Below are 20,788 nucleotides of genomic sequence, written 5' to 3'. Positions count from 1 at the left end.
CCCTCGATTCATTCTCCTGCTCCTCTCAAAAGTTTGATTACCTTCTACACCTATCGTAAGCTGACTTGAAAATCAACTCAGTTAGTATTCATCTTTGTGCAGTTGGCGCATACTACCATAGTGTAGAAGGTATGCCCATCTTTGTACATCCTATAGTTGAACGTTTTATGTGGGACCTTCTTCAATTGAAGCCTTTTCTGAGGCCTCCCGCTGTGTCTTGGGACCTCAACATGGTTTTAGCTCAGCTGTTGAAAACTCCTTTTGAGCTGCTGCGCACCTGTGACCTGAAGTACCTGACCTGGAAGTTCATATTTTTGATGGCTGTCACTTTAGCGCGCAAGGTCAGTGAGTTCCAGGCCCTAGTGACTTATCCTCTTTATACTAAGTTTTATCATGACAGGATGGTCTTGCATAAGCACCTTAAGTTCCTGCCCAAGATGGTGACGAACTTCCATCTTAAACAGTCCATTGTCCTGCAACATTCTTTCCCAGGCCCCATTCACACCAAGGCGAATGAGCCCTAGTCTTCTGTCTGGAGCAGACAGAAGCCCATAGACAGTCCACTCAACTTTTTGTTTCTTTTGATATGAATAGGTTGGGCATTGCCATTGCCAAACAGACACTATCAAATTGACTAGCAGATTGCATCTCCTTCTGTTACGCCCAGGCGCGACTGCATCTTGGGGGGCCATGTCAAAGCTCATTCTGTCCAAGCCATGGCAGTGTTGATGGCCCACTTGCAAGCAGTTTCCATGGAGGAAATCTGCAAGGAGTTCTCTCCACACATTCACATCTCACTATTGTCTGGATAGGGATGGCCGACGTGACAGTAGATTTGGCCAGTCTGTCCTTTAGAATCTGAGGTGTAGAATCCAGGGCCTGTTTGGGTTCAGGCTGTCTCCCCCCTCTGTTACCAACAGCATGGTGGTTGTTGTGCCTGTTGGCATCTAGTTTGGGTGTCTTGGTCTCCTTTTATGTTGGGGAGCAGCTTGTAGCTAGGGATTCACCATCCTGCTTATCCTCCGAGAAAGCAGAGTTGCTTATTTGTTATAAGTGTTCTCCGAGGACAGCAGGATATTAATCCTCACGAAACCTGCCAGCCACCCCGTGGAGTTGGGTTCCTCCTATTTTTGTTTTTATAGAGTTCTACATTATAACACTGAAGAGGGACCCTGCACGAAAGTGTGGTATAGGGCATACCCAGTGTGCCAAGTCATAATTCTAGAAACTTTCACATACGTTTTCCACATTGGGGCTCCATCTGATGATGGCACCCATATATGAGGACTAACATCCTGCTGTCCTCTGAGAACACCTGTTACAGGTAAGCAACTCTGCTTAACCTTGAACCCCTCCAAAAATATTCAGTTCTGGCTCACCCCTGCTTTAAGCAGTAAGATTCTTCTCAACTCTTGGCCTATCCTCTGATCAAGTTACATCTTATTAATGGCTCCCTCTCTTGCTGTAATTAAATGCCATCTAAAGACTCACCGTTATTTGAAGCTGCTTTTATATCTTAAGCCTGATTGTCTGCTTTTAACCTCATGAACTAACTTTCTTTTCTTTCTCTTTATGAAATGCCCAAGATGTCTTGTCCTGTATGTTTTTTTATTAGATTGTAAGCTCTATTGAGGAGGGACTGCCTTTTTTTGCTTCTTTGTACAGCGTTGCATATGTCGTGTAGAGCTATAGAAATGTTAAGTAGTAGTAAGTAGTAAACCAAAAAAAAAAAAAAATCAGAATATATAAAGGAGGACTTCAGTTTCAGTGTGGACATAAGTAACAATCATGATGTTTCTCAGTCACCCGTTGAAACCATTGCATTGAGTTGTTGCTGTACATTATGGGCCGGATTTTCAGAGGATTTATGCGCGTAGGGGGTTTTACACGCGCTGGGCTATTTTAGAAAGGCCTAGCGATGCGCATAAAGTCCCGGGACGCGTGTAAGTCCCGGGGCTTGCAAAAAGGGGCGGGGCGGTACGGGGCAGGGTGTGGCCAGAGGCCTCTGCATGGCTGCTGTGCCAGGGATCGCGCGCCGGCCAACTGCCTGCGCGCGCAACTTACTTCAGCCCCAGGGCTGAAGTTAGTTTTGAAACAAAAGAAGACAAAAAAGGTAGGGGAAGGGAAGGTGGGGTGGGGGGTAGGGAAGCTCCCTCCGAGGCTGCTCCGATTTTAGAGCGGCCTGGGAGGGAACGGGGGAAGGCAGCACGGCTCGGAGTGGGCTCGGCACACGCAAGGTGCACAATTGTGCATCCCTTGCGCACGCCGACCCCGATTTTACAACATGCACGTGCCTGCACGCGCATGTTATAAAATCGGGCGTACATGTGTGTGTTCCGGGTAGCACGCGCACCTTTTAAAATCTACCCCAATGAGTTTGACGTCCAAATAAAGCACTGTCTCTGGGAATTGTGAATACTTTGTCATCATCCTTTTTGGAAAAGTAGCTACTGTATGCTAGTCCATGCAAAGGTGCTACTGAAAATATAGAAGCAATGTTTGAATTTCAAATTAGAGCAAAAACATGCATCGTTCTGAATCTTTCAGTGTGATTATTTTTTCCTTTTTTATTTCTGTAAAATTTGTCCTCAACTTTTTTTTTATTGATAGTTTATTAAGATTTTTAAACATTATTATAATGTTGCAAATCAAAGAACACATTTTGTCATCAAGAAATTATTACATACATGATTTTAAGAAATAATAATCCAGATGAAAATTTTCTAGTCCACATTGTGGGGTAGATTTTAAGAGGCGCGCGAACAGCCTACTTTTGCTTGCGCATCAGACTCAAGCAAAAGTACGCTGGATTTTAGTAGATACGCGCGGAGCCGCGCGTATCCACTAAAATCCTGGATCGGCGCGCGCAAGGCTATCGATTTTGTATAGCCTGCGCGCGCCGAGCCGCGCTGCCTCCCCCCGTTCCCTCCAAGGCCGCTCCGAAATCGGAGCGGCCTCGGAGGGAACTTTCCTTTGCCCTCCCCTCACCTTACCCTCCCTTCCCCTACCTAACCCACCCACCCGGCCCTGTCTACACCCCCCCTTACCTTTGTCGGGGGATTTACGCCTCCCGGAGGGAGACGTAAATCCCCGCGCGCCAGCGGGCCTGCTGCGCGCCGGGCCACGACCTGGGGGCGGGTACGGAGGGCGCGGCCACGCCCCCGGGCCGTAGCCACGCCCCGTACCCGCCCCCAAAACGCGGCCGACACGCCCCCGAAACGCCGCGTCGACCGGGCCCGCCCCCGACACGCCCCCCTCCGAAAACCCCGGGACGTACGCGAGTCCCGGGGTTTGCGCGTGCCGGTAGGCCTATGTAAAATAGGCTTACCGGCGCGCAGGGCCCTGCTCGCCTAAATCCGCCCGGTTTTGGGCGGATTTAGGCGAGCAGGGCGCTGAAAATCCGCCCCTAAGGGAGGATAGATCTATATAATTAACCAAGGAAAAATGTAATTTTATTTTACATCTCTGGAAATTTTTCTATTTTTACAGCTATATCGTCTCAACCACTTTCCTTATCCAAAAGAAATGTTTCTAAATGGGAGGGATCTTGAAAAACAAATTTATTCCTCTGATACACCACAATACACTTACAAGGAAATTTAAGCTTTCTAACACAATGCCAGACACTAATGGATATCCCAAAGTGCTGGTACACCTGGTACTTTCTTCAAATATTGAGGAATAGCTATCATCTCACAATAATTTTGTAGGACCACTGCTCATAGGGTCAAGGTATTTTTACCAGACTCTTTTTCATGGTTTCTGGTCCAATTTGCTTTATATATTTTTTTCAAAACATATTTTTATGATTTTTTATAACTTTATATCACGCTGGTGAAACTCCAAAAAAGTCACATTTGAAAATCTCTAAGCTGTCACTTTTCTCAATCCCGATAACAATTAATTCAGCAAAAGTACTTATCTGCATGGCCCAACACGATCGCGTTTCGGACCCCCACTCTTGAGGTCCTGCTTCAGGGGACAAAAACTTTCATATTATTCCGTGACAATCATTGATGTTTTTTGTAGACACGATCTCAGCTTGGAATCTCTGGGATTGTGTCTACAAAAATGGATGGATGCAGCTATTGGAATCGCTGGGATCGTGTCTACAAAAATGGATGGATGCAGCTATTGGAATCGCTGGGATCGTGTCTATAAAAATGGATGGATGCAGCTATTGAATACATCATACTGGTTTTGATTGTCACGGAATAATATGAAAGTTTTTGTCCCCTGAAGCAGGACCTCAAGAGTGGGGGTCCGAAACGCGATCGTGTTGGGCCATGCAGATAAGTACTTTTGCTGAATTAATTGTTATCGGGATTGAGAAAAGTGACAGCTTAGAGACTTTCAAATGTGACTTTTTTGGAGTTTCACCAGCGTGATATAAAGTTATAAAAAATCATTAAAAAATGTTTTGAAAAAAATATATAAAGCAAATTGGACCAGAAACCATGAAAAAGAGTCTGGTAAAAATACCTTGACCCTATGAGCAATGGTCCTGCAAAATTATTGTGAGATAGTAGCTATTCCTCAATATTTGAAGAAAGTACCAGGTGTACCAGCACTTTGGGATATTGTTTACAATTTGGGTACCCGGAATACATAAGGTGTGTGAGAGCCAATATATTGTGTGATTGATATCAGACACTAATGGATGCCATGACAGCACTAGGGTTTTCACTAATAACCGATAAACCAACACACAGAGCCGGACACTCACTTGATCTAACATTCATAAATAGCAACTATCTAGAACACTTAGCAACAAGCTACACACAAATTCCTTGGTTTGACCACCTCCTTATTCAGTCCAATATTAATATTCTCAATCCTCAGACCATACAAACTCATAATCCCATAGAATTTAAATATCGACCACCCTATAACAACAATGAACTAAAGGACAAATTAGAAGAAGAACTTAAAGACATAATTTATCATTTAATGATTGTAACTCAGCTATGGAACTCTGGTTAGACTCAACCAAAAAATAGCCGATGAAATAAACCCCATCAAAACAATAACTATCAAAGAAACAAAACAAAATAACCACTGGCATAGTGCAAAAATAAAAGATGCAAAAAGAAAGCTCAGAAAATTTGAAAAAAACTGGAGAAAACACAAAACAACTGAAAACCTAACCAAATTCAGGAAACATCTAGCTTTCTACAAACAACTGATCCTTAATACTAAAAAAAGAGTACTATTCCAATAAAATAGAAAAGTTTGCCAATAACCCAAGAACCTTATTCTCCATAGTAACGAATCTCACAAATGACAAACAAGAATCACCTCAAAGTCTTCCTGAATCAAAATGCAATGAATTAGCTAAATTTTTTAGTGACAAAATATTAAACCTAAGAAACAAATTCCCAAAAAACAGCAAACAAACAGTCGTAATGCAAAAAAGAGATGTTAACATATGGTCCTCATTTATAGAAATATCAGAACAAGAAGTTGAATCAATGATAAAAAATATAAACCCTGCTCCACACAAAATCGATACAATACCAACAACTGAGATAAAAAAGATTACCAGTGTAGTAACCCCAACACTAACTAATATCATAAACCTATCCCTAACTGAAGGATTAATTCCAGATACACTAAAAGGGGCAATCATTAAACCAATCATCAAAAAGAAAAACAGTGACCCACTAGCCCTCATTAACTACTGCCCAGTCTCAAACCTCCCATTACTAGCTAAATTAATAGAGAAAACCCTACAGAAACAGCTAGCTGAACACCTAGACAATAATAACATAGGGCCTCATTTTCCAATATCGCATTGGTATCGCATGCGATACCAAAAAGGGGTGTACCTTATGCTAATAAGCATGTGTATCGCAAATTGCAATATCAGCTATGCGAAAAGCTCTTATCGCAAGTTGCACTATTAGTGCCAATTTGGGCTACATTGCCAGTATATATCGCGGTTCATGATGTTTCCAGACAGGCCTGTTTCAGTATGCAGAGAGAGAGAGAGAGAGAGAGAGACTTGCTATAGTGCCTCCTCCCTAGACAGGTATTTGTATCCCTATGGAAGGCCCACCTAGTAACTCGAGGTGAGGGTTAAGTATTAGTGTAGGGGGTTAGGGGCCACTTTGACATTCAACGTGAGATGTACGAACAGAACAGTGGTCTCTTGTGAAGATTTGCTGGCCTTCGGAGTGAGGAAACTCACTCCAAGATGAGATTTGGGCAATGTTCTCTCCACCTAGCTTGTTGTTGCCCAGGTAGAATGTCCATCAAGCTAGGTGGAGAGAACATTGCCCAAATCTCATCTTGGAGTGAGTTTCCTCACTCCGAAGGCCAGCAAATCTTCACAAGAGACCACTGTTCTGTTCGTACATCTCACGTTGAATGTCAAAGTGGCCCCTAACCCCCTACACTAATACTTAACCCTCACCTCGAGTTACTAGGTGGGCCTCCCATAGGGATACAAATACCTGTCTAGAAAGGAGGCACTATAGCAACTCTCTCTCTCTCTCTCTCTCTCTCTCTCTCTCTCTCTCTCTCTCGCTCTCTCTCTCTCAGCATACTGAAACAGACCTGTCTGGAAACATCGTGAACCGCGATAAACCTTTACCGGCCTCTAGTGCACAACGTAACGCAAATGAAAGAGGTGTAGTTATTGGCCGCATTAGGAGCCGCGCTAACACTGCGGCTGTTTCGCGGCACACGATAAATCCTCCCTACTTTACATTTGCTTCGCCCCCTGAATACAAAATTAAAAATTTGCATTCGCAAATCGCATTAACGGCTGTTAGCGCGATTTGCGGAATTATCACCCGCGGTAACTCCTTGGAAAATGACCCCCATAGTGTACCCTTCACAACACGGCTTCTGAAAACACTACAGCACTAAGACATTACTTCTCTCACTAACAGACAACATACTAAGAGGTTTTGATAACAGTAAGCATTACATCCTTATAATGCTCGACTTATCTGCAGCCTTTGATACAGTAAACCACAAAATACTACTAAAAAGACTTGAAGAAATTGGATTATGTGACAAAACAATAAACTGGTTCAGATCCTACCTAAACAACAGGTTCTTTCAAGTCCAGATAAAAAACACATTATCAGTAAAATTTAAACTTGAAACAGGAGTACCTCAGGGTTCAGCGCTGTCTGCTACCCTCTTTAACATATATATGCTATCCTTATGTCATCTGCTGGCAGGCCTAGGGATAATACATTACATTTACGCAGACGACATTCAATTAATTCTACCAATAGACGACACAATTGAGAAAACATTATGTCTATCTAATATGTACCTAGACATAATTAAACAACTACTAAACCAAATGGAACTGGTTATCAACATTGACAAAACTGAATTCCTTCACCTTGAGAGAAAACATACTGAAATCATTCAAACACCGATAACCCTAAGAAATAACCAAAAAATGGAGCTAGCCGAAAAAGTAAGGAATCTGGGAGTAATAATGGACCCAGAAATCAACCTGAAGCAACACATATCTATAAAAGTAAGAGAAGGCTACGCAAAACTTATGGTCCTCAGAAGATTGAAACCATTACTCACACCTGCCCATTTCAGAAGATTGAAACCATTACTCACACCTGCCCATATTGCAAACACTTATCTTTTCCAGCACTGACTACTGCAATGCACTCTTACTAGGACTCCCAAGCTCATCGATAAGACCACTCCAGATACTTCAAAATACTTCAGCCAGAATACTGATGGGAAAAAAGAGGAGGGACCATATAACTGAAACTCTAGCAGACTTACATTGGTTACCTATCAAATACAGGATAAAATACTAGGCCTTATGCACCATACACAAACTAATATATGATAAAGAAGCAGACTGGCTAAACACAGCCTTACGAGTACACGTTCCACAAAAAAACCTCCGCTCAGCAAACAAAGCACTACTAACAATCCCTTCAGTAAAGTCAGCAAAATTAACCCAAGTGAGAGAAAGGGCTTTATCATTGGCTGGGCCCATACTATGGAACATGATGCCCCCTGAACTCAGATTACAGAATAATCTGAAAACTTTTAAGAAAAATTTAAAAACATGGCTCTTTAAAAAAGCCTTCACTAAAGAGTGTGGAGGGTAGAGAATGAAAGTACAGGGTAATGCAGATGAGAATGAATTTACTCAATCCTACATTTAAGAAGTAATATCTCAAAGAGATAGTAACTCAATAATATACCTGGACTTGACCAACATTACTCAAATAATGATTTTATTTATGAAATTGTAACCGAACTTTATTGGCACCTGTTAGAATGTACGATATCCTACATTTACTTACCTTAGTCTATGTGCCTATTTGTAAACCATTGCGATGGTATATAACTTAGCGACGGTATAGAAACGTTTTAAAATAAATAAATAAGGAAATATGTTGCACCTAGAGCTAAAACTCTAGACTTTAAATTTAAGAATTGCTTCCTCCTAATCTGTGTAGTGCGGGAAACGTCTGGGAAGAGTTGGACTCTTTGTCCACAGAATAGAAACTCCTTGTTTTTAAAATATTTCTACATAATTAATATCTTGTCACTTTCTCTACAGAAAGTGACTATGAATGTTGATCTTAAAGGTATATCATCCAATGAGGATTCCAAAAAAGCAGTCAAATTAGGAGACTGCTGTTGGACAATGTCCATCTCTTCCTCTCCCTCCTGTTTTCTAAGTCTTGTATTGGTCACATAATACATTTTTGAAAAAGATTTATCATCTGTCGATGAAATTGCTAAGTTTTCCACCAAATATTTATTTAGTAATTCACTAGGAGATAAGTCTAGTCATTGGGAAATTCAAAAACCTTATGTTTCTCATTCTATTTTCATTCTCAAGACTTTCAATCTGCCGATGAATACTTATACTATCTTTAATAAAAGCATTATTGGCTGATTGTAATGTTATCTGTACAGTAGCCGTTTTACTTGCTTTCTCTATTTGTTTCAGCCTGTTATCATGCAAATCTAAAACATTTTTGGTTTCAATAGAATTATTACTTTGAGCCATAAAACCCATCATAACTTTCTGCATTTCATTTATAGCCCTCCATACATCAACCAATGCTATGTTTTGGGGGTCAATAGGATCCAAAACTATCTTCTGTAGCTCGGAGCCCCCTATAGCCCCCAATTCATCTTTCCCAGCTCCTCCTATAGAATGGGAGTCGCTGTTATTGATTAAAACCACATCTACTTGTTTTACAATTGGCTGTGATGGAGTCGGCATTTCTACTAATGGTTGAGATCCAAGCTGCTGGCTGGGACTTGCCGATGCTCCAGATGAAAAAGAAGTGTCTGGTATTGAATTGCGGCAGACTGACTTACCTGTCTTGTCAAATGAAAATCCATTGGTCCCTTAGCCTGCTGAACTGCTGGAGAAGACGTCAGAACTTTTGTTTTTCTTTTTCTACCCATACGATATCAAATAGGGCTAATAAGAAAAATTTTTATCAAGGGGCGCGCCCTTTTGGTGCGTGGCTTCGGCCGCGTGCCAGCGGCTGCACACCGCTCCTAAGCTGAATTTATTCTGGCATTCAGCCCGGTAGATGACGTCACTTCTGGGGGCGTGGCTTAGGTCCGTTCCTGATGTTAGGCTCTAGAATGGCAAGAAAGAACAGCGATTCGGTCCCCAATGAGTCCCTCTCCTTCGAGGGTGATTCCAGCCAAGAAGTTCTCCCGTCCTCAACTTTTAACAGCACAATTTTTTCCTTCTTCTTTGCTCTGGCAATTTCCTCCTGCTCCTGTGGCCTGCTATCTCAGTTAGAACCAGCCTCTAGACTGGACTTCAGGGATCCGATCCTTTATTTGCAACTGCTCAGGGTATTTGCCATTTTATAACCCTTTCCCACCAATCCAATCTAACCAAGCTATCTCCACGATGGTCCTTGCCCAGTAGCCACAGACCACAGCTGCTTTTGAAACCCAGTATGTGTTCACCTTGAATCTTGAAACTGGGCATTGCCTTTGAACAGTGACTGGAACGCCCTTCTCCAAGGGGCTGTGAACACTTCTGTAGAATTCCAGGCCTTTGTCAGTTCCAGGAGAAGCAGCTGGATTCAGGAATGGTACCCAGGTCTGCATGGCTGTGCAAATATTTCCACTAGGCTGGCCCTATCAGCAAGTTTAAAATTCTGTCACAGTGCATTTGGAAATGGCAATTTCTGTGTTGAAGCTGTAGCTGGGACATCCTAATCAAAGGTGAAGTAGGGTCAAGGATCCCTAACCACTGCAAAACAGTTGGGAAAAGTACTGAACCTTACGGCTCATAAAAGAAAAAGGTAACTATAATTATTGGTGTGCAGATATTAGGCTTTTTTTTTGTTTTGGGGAATCTGCTTTGGGGGCAAATTTATTTTAAATTCTGATTCCTTTCATAATAAACATTTATTAGAGGCATCTGTTTAGTGGATATTTACCAGAAGGGTTCCAGGAGGCACTGCTAGGTCTTGAAACGGTCTCTGAAACTGTCTCACGCTTAGATAACAGAAAAGGCAAATGAATCTCTTTGTAGTTTTAGGCAACACAATGAAGAGTTATAAAAAATGTGCATGTCTTCAAGGTTAGATATAGTTCTCAGGATGTTTAGTAATGTTAATGTCAGCAAATGTTTTTCACCTTGTGATCTTAAATCAAAGGAGTGTTGTACTAATCTCCTGGGCAAAAGTATATTTAAGTAAAGTGAACCGGATCCTTGATTAAGTCAGTCTCTCAAACTTTGGAGCTGACTTCCTTATGTGCATGAGAAATACACTGTCTCTGTTGTCCTCGTGTCCTCGGTAAACCTTTTCATTGCAGATGGTTCATTGTTCCGGGAATTGAAGAAGGGATGCTGGCCTGAAGCAGGGCAGCAGGAGAGAGGACGCCTGCTGACCTGAAGCAGGACAGTACAGTCCGAGAGCCCTTCTCTCGATTCAAACGGAATACAGGACACAAGATCCCTGAAGGTATTTTTAATCCTTTTCTCCTTGTTTTTTGTGCTGTACCATTTGTATTGCACTAACATTAAGACCTTTAAGGGAAATGTGCTTACTTATTATTTTATGCACTATTATGTGGAGACTAGTGTGGTCCTCTGAATTACAAAGCAGTCAGAATTACAAAGTAATGGTCTGACATAGCTGGCGGATTAATATAGGGAGCAGGGCTCCAGGAAAGGAATTTAGGGAATTAGACTCCTGGGAAAAATACCGGGCCCGGTGGATTACAGGGAGGTGAAATCCCTGGGAATACAGGCTAAGGTATATAGGCTGGGGCAGTCTAGACTGACCAGAAATCAGGGAGACGAATTCCCTGGGAATATAACCTAGGAAAAGGCTAGGATAAGTATAGGAAGTGCATACCTGCTATGGTATATATATAAAAAAAAAAAAAAAAACCCAGAAAAAAGAGAAAAAGGGGGATAAAAAGACAAAAGTAAACCATAAAAAATAAACGATAACAAAGGGAATTTTGATTTCTTGGGAAATCTTTAATACACGGAGTATTTGATACAAAAGGAGAGTGCCTGTAATCCAACAAAGGATTGCTGCTTGAAAATAAAAATATGGGAGATTTACCCAGCAAGGAAACACCAGAACCACCATTAAAAACCCCTGCCCATTATATGTGGAAAAATTATGGACCAGAAGCAGTCCGATATATGTTTGAATGGCATCATGCTACTAAGGGGGAAATTTCCAGCTGAAGATACTTTTGAAAAGCCTTAACAATTAGATTTTTTTTCTGTTAGATGGTTCCTGTACAATCTCTGCATTAGTTACAGCTCTTGCATACAGGGAAACGATGTCTATTTGGATGCAGGGTATTTTAGAGGACTGCTTATATATCAATTAGGAAAAGTGTTGTGCCAGTAAATAGACTAGTAGTTGAAGAGTAAAGTGAAATGTTTTTCATCTATTAGAAATTCTAGAGTTGCTTCTGCAGTAAGAAAGTGTTTTTACTATCTGCCTTTATTTTGGATATTATCTATTGGCATTCCTGCTTCCTGTTCTCTGCACTATAGAATTGTGAGACATATTTGTGCAAAATGTACTCATCTGCAGCTATTTTCATATAACAATTAGAGTTAGAAAAGCTATGAGTATTTAATTTATTATCAGAAAAGGATATATTGCTTTTCCTTGTTTCAGAATTCCTAGGGGAGTGAATGATTGATTGTTTTCTAGAGTTATTAAACATATTCAGAAAATGACAAAAAAGAATGTGTCCTTTTGCTGCTAAAGCTGGGATCATGTGTAAGTCTAGCACTAGTCCTGGTGACCAGGCTTTGATAACATGTCTGACTGGACTAGTAACTAACAGTTTAATGTTCCAGCATAGTTACTGAACCAAATAGACACTGTAGATTTAAGGGAACTTATAGCATTAGGATAAAAAAAAATTCTAATTTGATTTCAGAGATCAATAACTGTCTTTTCCAGAAAAGGGTGGCAAATATCAGGAACTGTTTGGGGAACATGGGGGCTCTATTGGTGATATTGACAATTTGATTGCTGAAAGAGCAATTACTAGTGTTAAAGTTTAAAACTTGAAAGGACAAGGCAGTTAAGGGGTTAGCAGCAGAGAGAAAGGGGGGCAAGTAGGGGATGCAGGAAAGTGTTTCTCAGGAGAAGACACAAACGGAGGAGGAAAACTCCATTCAATGAATTAATCTTTCAGTTTAAAAACACACTTGTTTAAAAACACACTGGTGAGGAATTAAAAGATATTAATAATAATAATAATAATAATAATAATAACCTTGATTTAGCAAGAATTTTTAGTTTCGTTTACAGTGAATAAAAAATCTGTATCTTGTTAGTACAGGGAATACAGAGTTGAATGAGCTCTTCCTTTTTGGAAAGTTTTGTTTGTTTGAACAGGGCATTACTACTGTAAGTTTTTGAAGGTGCGAGTAAGTGTGATGGAGTAAGTTATGGCATGGTAATGTTAATTATATATATAGTCAATGCTAAAGTATGTCAGTTAAAAATTATGTCATATCCTAATGATGCCAGATGTATCACATCCCTGTTTTTCTAAGGGTCTGTAATAAGAGAATCACACAAAAATAAATCCTGGCTAGTATTAAATGTAACGCCTGACAGTTATCCCAAATAGTTAAGATACTTCAGTATGTTATTGATCTTCTTGTATTGTCTCACCTAGTTTTGCCTAGGCAATACTGAAGTAGAGCTGTGTTTCCTGCATTCATTAGGTCTTAAAGTATTAAAAGGTAAACTTCAAATATGTCAATTATAAATGAAATATTTAGGTTTTCCCGCTATCTAGAGGAGATAAAAAAAAAAACCTACTGAGAGAATTGTCCCTGGGACATTGAAAAAGTTACGAGCATTCCTTGGCATGGTAAATTGTTGTAGAATGTGGATTCCTGATTTTACTTTTCTGGCTAAACCATTGTACCAAATACTAAGGGCAAGGACAGATTACAAGGACAGATACATGCTTCAGAATGGACTAGTGAGGTAGAAAAAACATTCCAGTCTCTGAAAGCCGCCTTATCTAATGCCCCAACATTAGGGCTTCCAGACCACGGAAAAGATTTTTATTTAATATGTCATGAGGTTGCAGCTGCAGCAGCCCTGATGGTAGAAAGATCTCAATCATTAATTCTGTACCACCCTTTGCATCTCTGCTTACCACACACTTTGTTTACGGTTTTAAACAATGCAAAGACCCAAGACCCAGGTAATCACCTTGGAACGCATGACGAGGTATGAACTCCTTTCACAATCAGGGAATGTTATCTTTCATCACTGTTCTGCCCTCACCTCTGCTACTTTACTACCAGAAATAATTGACTTAGAATAAACCCCGGACCATGATTGTGCAGTGTTAATGGAATATGTATTGCAGCCCAGGAAAGGCTTAAAAGATATCCCTCTTTCTAATGCTGGCGCAGTTTGTTTTGTAGATGGCTCCACTCTCCATGATGATGCATATCCACTGAAGGTTGGATATGCTGTATGTACTCAGTGAGAAATCCTAGAAGCTGGACCTCTCACACATGCATGATCAGCACAAACTGCAGAATTGGTAGCCCTTACCCAGGCTTGCTCTAGAGGAAAGGGATTACGTCTTACTGTTTACACTGATTCTCGTTATGCCTTTGGGGTGGTCCATGATTACGGGGCATTGTGGAAAATGAGAGGGTTTTTAACAGCTAACGGAGAAATAATTAAGCATGGGTCTTTTGTTAAAGAATTACTAGAAGCTTGTTGCCTCTTGAGCTGGCAGTAGTTAAATGTGCTGGACATAGCAAAGAAGATTCAGTTGTAGCCAAAGGGAATAACTTGGCAGATCAGGCAGCCAAGCATGCAGCTCTGACCAACAATACTGTGGGGATTGCGGGATGCCATTTGCTAACACACACACCACATAGAGAAAAAGACTTTAATATTAAAAATTTAATTCAGTGGCAGGCGAAGGATAAGGATTATTGGAAGCTATGGGCAAAAGGAGGGGCCACTGTCCAAAATCATGGACAAGATCAAGTATGGTTTGGCCCAAGTGGCGAAGAAGTGGCCCCCCGACATATACTGCCCCATATCTTACTTTCTATACACCAGGCATCCCATGCAGCTCCTGCAGCATTAGTGGTCATGTTCTTTCATCACTGCTGGGGGTTGATCTTAGCTGTTATGGCTCTGGCTATTACCATATGTTCTCAGTGTATACAATATAATTTGTACAAAGCATCCAAAGGCTTGGTCATCACACCTGCATACCTAATTGATTTTATCGAATTGCCTCTATGCCAAAATTACAAGTATGCACTAACAATGATTTGCTGTTTCTCAGGGTGGGGGAAGGCTTTTCCAGTGGTGAAGGCAGACGCAAACTCTATAGCTAAGATTTTGCTGAGAGAAATTATTCCAAGATATGGAATTCCAGAATCAATTCATAGTGATCAATGGACACACTTTGTGAATGACATAGTAGTGTTGCTAAGTAAGGCTTGCCAGGTCCCACACCCCTTAACATTCCCCAAGCCTCTGCCCTTATAGGAAACTTTAATGGCAGGCTAAAAACTAAGCTGGGTATTATCATGGCTGCAACAAAATGAACTTGGCTACGGGCTCTCCCTTTAGCACTAATGGCCCTGTGGGCATCACCTCATTCCAAAACAGGGCTTACCCCATTTGAGATAGTCACTGGACGACCAATGGCTATTGGTCCAATACCGAAACCCTCCACTGCCCTCATATTTTCCCAGGAAGAACATTTAAACCATTACTTGTTTATGTTGCAGAAAGTTTTGATTTCACACTGGCAGAAAGTACGAGCATCTTTTCCTCCAGTGGCTTTGCGCCTACTGAGAGTGTGTAACCGGGTGATTTTGTTTTTCTGAGGATTTTCCGACGAAAGAACTCCTTGGCCCCCAGGTGGAGGGGCCTCTATCAGGTACTTTTAACCTTACATTCTGCAGTAAAATTAGAAGGACACTCTACCTGGGAACACCTTTCCCACTGTAAAAAGGCCTACAGTACAACAGCAGGAAGCTACTGAACATAGAACTCTCTCTCTCACGAGGCTGCTGGAACAGACATAATCCTGCTTTTGTTTCTGATTCATTTGCACTCCGCAGAGGCATGGCCCTATCTGGGGCCCCATGTAAAGACTTATCTGGCCTACACTAAAACACTGCAGGAATCTTTGAATCTTTCAGATTGCTAGCTATGCTATCATTTAAATCCGGATGGCTCTGGGTTTGTTCCTGTACCTTTTAATGAATCATCCATCCTTAATCGGGATACTTATATTGCACCTACTGCTGCCTCTCTTACCCACGCTAACCCTTATGCCCTACCCCTGCGGACCAAACAGGCAGGGTGGTGTTTTCAGCCGGAGGGTGCTACACCTTGGGCAAACTGTACAGTTACTATGACCGTCACCTATAAGAATGGTTACTACTGTGTGGTAAAAATATTGTTTGTCTGCACGATGGAGCTTTGTGCATGAATGCTTGGACCATGAACTAAACATGACTGTTCATCTGTACAACGTTAACAACAAGGTGGTGGCTCTCCCCGGGGCACATCCTTCCTACTGCGGAGACTATAAGCATAAGTGTCCCATCTATCTCCCATGCTTCAACAGGACTTTACCTGGTTGTGACTATAGCAGAAGCAGTCAGTCAGTCCATGCAGTTCGCCAGCTGTGCCCTATGGAGGCTGGGAAAAAGATCCATGGACCCTGCTCTACTGGCTTTGGATGCATCCTCAGGTGGAAATTATACTTATGATGAGTATACCCCTTCCCTCATGTTTTTGCTTGCCAAAGCTTATATTGAAGTGCAAGGCTGTTCTGTGTTGGGCCTTCCTGTTGTTACCGGAGGAAACATATCAAAAATCTACTTCACCACCTCTGAGGTAAGAGTAAATGACAGCAGACTATCAGTTTATAATACTTCAGGACTATGGTTCTTTGCACCGTGGGGAGCAGTAAAAACTGTTTCCTGTTTCCTTTAATACTACTGCTCAGTTTTCCTTTGGATACATTGTACCCTTGTTTTCTCTAAACAAGCATCACCAGAATTGGTTTACCCCTAAGAGAAGGCGCAGGTCACTATTTGATCTCCAGATGGATAGTGATCCCTTTCACCGTGTTTTGAGAACCTTTTTTCCTGGTTTAGAAGTTTTTGAACTTGAAAGTACTTTAAAAAATCTTTCTGCCACTGTGGAAGTCACCATGAAAGAGACAATGAAGATTATGGGACTAATGCAACAAGAGATTAAGTCTCTTAAAGAAATAGATTTAGATAATCTTATGGTGCTAGATATGCTGCTTGCTGACAAAGGAGGGGTTTGCCAATTTATTAATTCTTCTTGTTGTTCCTATCTTAATAATGATAATAGTATTAGAAATCACATGCAAGCCATGGATACTCTATTATCACACCTTACACATTTCACTGACACAGAAAACCCCTCATGGGATGTCTTTGGTTTGGGAAGAATGCTAGGACTTTGGAGCCAGAGTTTCTAATGATACTTATAACAATAATATTATTCCTCCTTATTCTGTATGTATCCGTTTAATGCATTTTTATGTTATATAAAAGAAGTATTCCTAAAATAATGGTCTCAGCCATACTTGCAGTGCCCCAGAATGTATCCTTAGATGAAGGCTTTAATAGGTTATGCACTCTGAGTGAAAATATAGTAGACATTTAAGACAAGCACTGCCCCCTGGACCTAAGGAGGGACTGTGATAATAAAAATGTATTAGAGGCATCTGTTTAGTGGAAGTTTACCAGAAGGGTTCCAGGAGGCACTGCTAGGTCTTGAAACTGTCTCACACTTAGATAACCGAAAAGGCAAATGTATCTCTTTGTAGTTTTAGGCAACACAATGAAGAGTTATAAAAATATGCATGTCTTCAAGGTTAGTTAGAGTTCTCAGGATGTTTAGGAATTTTAATGTCAGCAAATGTTTTTCACCTTGTGATATTAAATCAAATAGCCACTGCTATTACTAGCAACGGTAACATGGAATAGACTTAGTTTTTGGGTACTTGCCAGGTTCTTGTGGCCTGGATTGGCCATTATTGGAGACAGGATGCTGGGCTTGATGGACCCTTGATCTGACCCAGTATGGCATGTTCTTATGAGTGTTGTACTAATCTCCTGGGCAAAAGTGTATTTAAGTAAAGTCAACTGGATACCTGATTAAGGGGGTTATTTTCTAATGCTAGCGCACACAAAAAGAGACTTTACGCACGTGAAAAGTCTCTTTTCGCGTGCGATAGCTAGGTTGGGGAGGAGTAGCCACCAGAAGGGGAGGAGTCGGGGCGGCACCGGGGCGGATGCCGTGAAGACAGCGTGGACAGCGAAAAAGTAAGGAGCCTTTTCGCTTCCAATTTCGTGCCCAATAGCACCACCTTTTACGATGGGTGTGAAAGCTGGCAGCGATCGCACCGCAGAGGTGCGATTGCTGCCTGCTATCGCAGGCCCACCCCCCTCTTCACCTCCCCTGCACTGCGCGATTCACGACACCACGGTGTCTTAGAATATCTAGGCCTAAGTCAGTCTCTCAAACCTTTGAGCTGACTTCCTTATGCGCATAAGAAATAAAGTAGCCAGAAGCTAGAAATAAGCTAGGAGCAGTGTATACCTAAGTAAAAAAGTTGAATAGTTCAGCTCAGTTACTCACCTTGGAAAGGTGTTGAGGTAGTGTGATTGGGTTTGAATAGGGACCAACATTTGTTAATCAAGAGAGCAGTGAGTCACTCAGGAAAACTAACTGAAGTGTAAATCTCTAAAGGAACTGTTTTGTACTAATTTACCTTAGAAGCACATTGTAAATTAGAAGGGAAGAGCTCAGTAACCCACATTCCAGTGGGAACACTGAGAGGAGAGGATTACCTTGCTGGTGGCTGAAAGGAATCAGTAAGTTTTTGCTTGGGACATTGTCTTTTTTAAAAGTATTAGGGCAAAGTTAACTATCTGGGAATATTATTTAGTGTGTTTGTGTGTTTGTGCCTTTAATAGTCAGAAAGGCAGTGAATAAACAAGTTAGAGTGTTTGTATTTTTAAATAGTCAGTCAATAAGGTAGCTAGTAAGCAGTAGGTAGTGTGTTTATTTTTAAAAGTCTGCAGAACTGAGTGTTCTGCAGACTTTTAAAGAACTGAGTGTTTGTATTTAATACAAACTGAGTGTCTGTATTGAAAAAACAAAACAAAACCCAAAAAGTAGCCAGAAGCTAGAAATAAGCTAGGAGCAGTGTATACCTAAGTAAAAAAGTTGAATAGTTCAGCTCAGTTACTCACCTTGGAAAGGTGTTGAGGTAGTGTGATTGGGTTTGAATAGGAACCAACATTTGTTAATCAAGAGAGCAGTGAGTCACTCTGGCTGACTAACTGAAGTTAGACTGTTTGTATTTCCCAACCCTCCCACCCCTCACCCAGCCACCCCTAGCTCATCCCTTAATTTATAGGCAGGTGCCACTTTCACAAAAAAAAAAAAAAATCAACAAAAACTTTATTGAGAATTCGATCAGACCCCGGTAGGCCACTACCAGACACATAGTGAATTCACTAATACATTTAAAGGAAGTTAGACACATTCCTACTCCCATAGCAACCTAAAATTTAACTAGGAACTGATCAAAATTGAGATGAAGGCAGCAGTCCAGCAGCAAGAAGGGGGCTTCCCAGTCTTTCGCATAGAGTGTCACATGTATGATTTTGTACCCACCGGTGAGAAGTTGTACATGTGCATGCGATGCAAAGAGCTCCTGGCTCTCAGAGAACGAGTCTGATCTCTGGAAGCTAGAGTGGCAGACCTGGAGGAGCTGAGGCAGACAGAGAGGTATATAGATGAGACCTTCAGGGACATAGTAGTCAAGTCCCAACTTCAGACTGGCAGCCCTGGTGCTGCCTTGGAGGAAGAAGGTCTCATGATGGGAGAGCACCAACCAGGTACAGCAGGAAAGGATCCTGTAGCAAGGACCTGCTCTCCAGGTGATGCATTGTCCTTTCGCACTGAGGATATCTCCCCAAGGCCTACTGCCCAGGAGGGAAGGGTTAGGTCGGCTGTCATAGTTGGTGATTCGATTATTAGGAATATAGATAGCTGGGTGGCTGGTGGGCATGAGGATCGCCTGGTAACATGCCTACCTGGTGCGAAGTTGGCGGACCTCTCGCGTCACCTAGATAGGATTTTAGACAGTGCTGGGGGGAGCCAACTGTCGTGGTACATGTGGGCACCAACGACATAGGAAAATGTGGGAGGGAGGTTCTGGAAGCCAAATTTAGGCTCTTAGGTAGAAAGATTAAATCCAGAACCTCCAGGGTAGCATTCTCTGAAATGCTCCCTGTTCCACGCGCAGGTCACCAGAGGCAGGCAGAGCTCCGGAGTCTCAATGCGTGGATGAGACGATGGTGCAAGGAAGAGGGATTCAGTTTTGTTAGGAACTGGGGAACCTTTTGGGGAAGGGGGAGTCTCTTCCGAAGGGATGGGCTCCACCTTAACCAGACTGCTGGCACTAACCTTTAAAAAGGAGATAGAGCAGCTTTTAAACTAGGACAAAGGGAAAAGCCGACAGTCGCTCAGCAGCGCATGGTTCGGAGAGAGGTATCTTCAAAGGATACTAATGATGCATTAGAATTAGGGCATCCCAACAGTGAGGTTCCAATAATTAGAAAAATAGTCCAAGTGCCTGTAACTAAAATCTCACCTGAGCTAAAAAATTCTAACTTATCCCTATCAATTAAAAAGCAGAATGAAAATACAAACAAAAACCAAACTTTGAAATGTTTGTATGCTAATGCCAGAAGTCTAAGAAGTAAGATGGGAGAATTAGAATGTATAGCAGTGAATGATGACATAGACTTAATTGGCATCTCAGAGACATGGTGGAAAGAGGATAACCAATGGGACAGTACTATACTGGGGTACAAATTATATCGCAATGACAGAGAGGAGCACCCGGGAGGAGGTGTGGCGCTTTATGTCCGGGATGGCATAGAGTCCAACAGGATAAACATCCTGCATGAGACTAAATACAAAACTGAATCTTTTTGGGTAGAAATCCCTTGTGTGTCGGGGAAGACTATAGTGATAGGGGTATACTAACGTCTACCTGGTCAAGAAGGTGAGATGGACAGTGAAATGCTAAGAGAAATTAGGGAAGCTAACCAAATTGGTAAGAACATAAGAACATAAGAAAATGCCATACTGGGTCAGACCAAGGGTCCATCAAGCCCAGCATCCTGTTTCTAACAGTGGCCAATCCAGGCCATAAGAACCTGGCAAGTACCCAAAAACTAAGTCTA

At 41.7% G+C, this 20,788-nt stretch overlaps 1 protein-coding gene across 6 annotated transcripts in view; it reads left to right on the top strand.

Annotated features, from left to right (window-relative positions):
- FUT8 (fucosyltransferase 8) overlaps positions 1–20,788 on the top strand; it is a 543,593-nt gene that overhangs the window by 180,377 nt on the left and 342,428 nt on the right. Inside the window, exon 1 of one of the 6 annotated variants that reach the window (XM_029598882.1) lies at positions 10,825–10,955. The exons of the other annotated variants lie outside the window; for them this stretch is intronic. The gene's annotated coding sequence lies outside the window, so the exon portion shown is untranslated. Of the gene's footprint in view, positions 1–10,824; positions 10,956–20,788 lie in introns of those variants that run through there. 6 annotated transcript variants of the gene reach the window in all.

The sequence above is a fragment of the Rhinatrema bivittatum genome, chromosome 4 (genome assembly GCF_901001135.1).
Source record: "Rhinatrema bivittatum chromosome 4, aRhiBiv1.1, whole genome shotgun sequence".
NCBI classification, from domain to species: Eukaryota; Metazoa; Chordata; class Amphibia; order Gymnophiona; family Rhinatrematidae; genus Rhinatrema; species Rhinatrema bivittatum.
The sequence above is the reverse complement of the archived record's forward strand: the minus strand, read 5'-3'. Positions and strand labels throughout refer to the sequence as shown.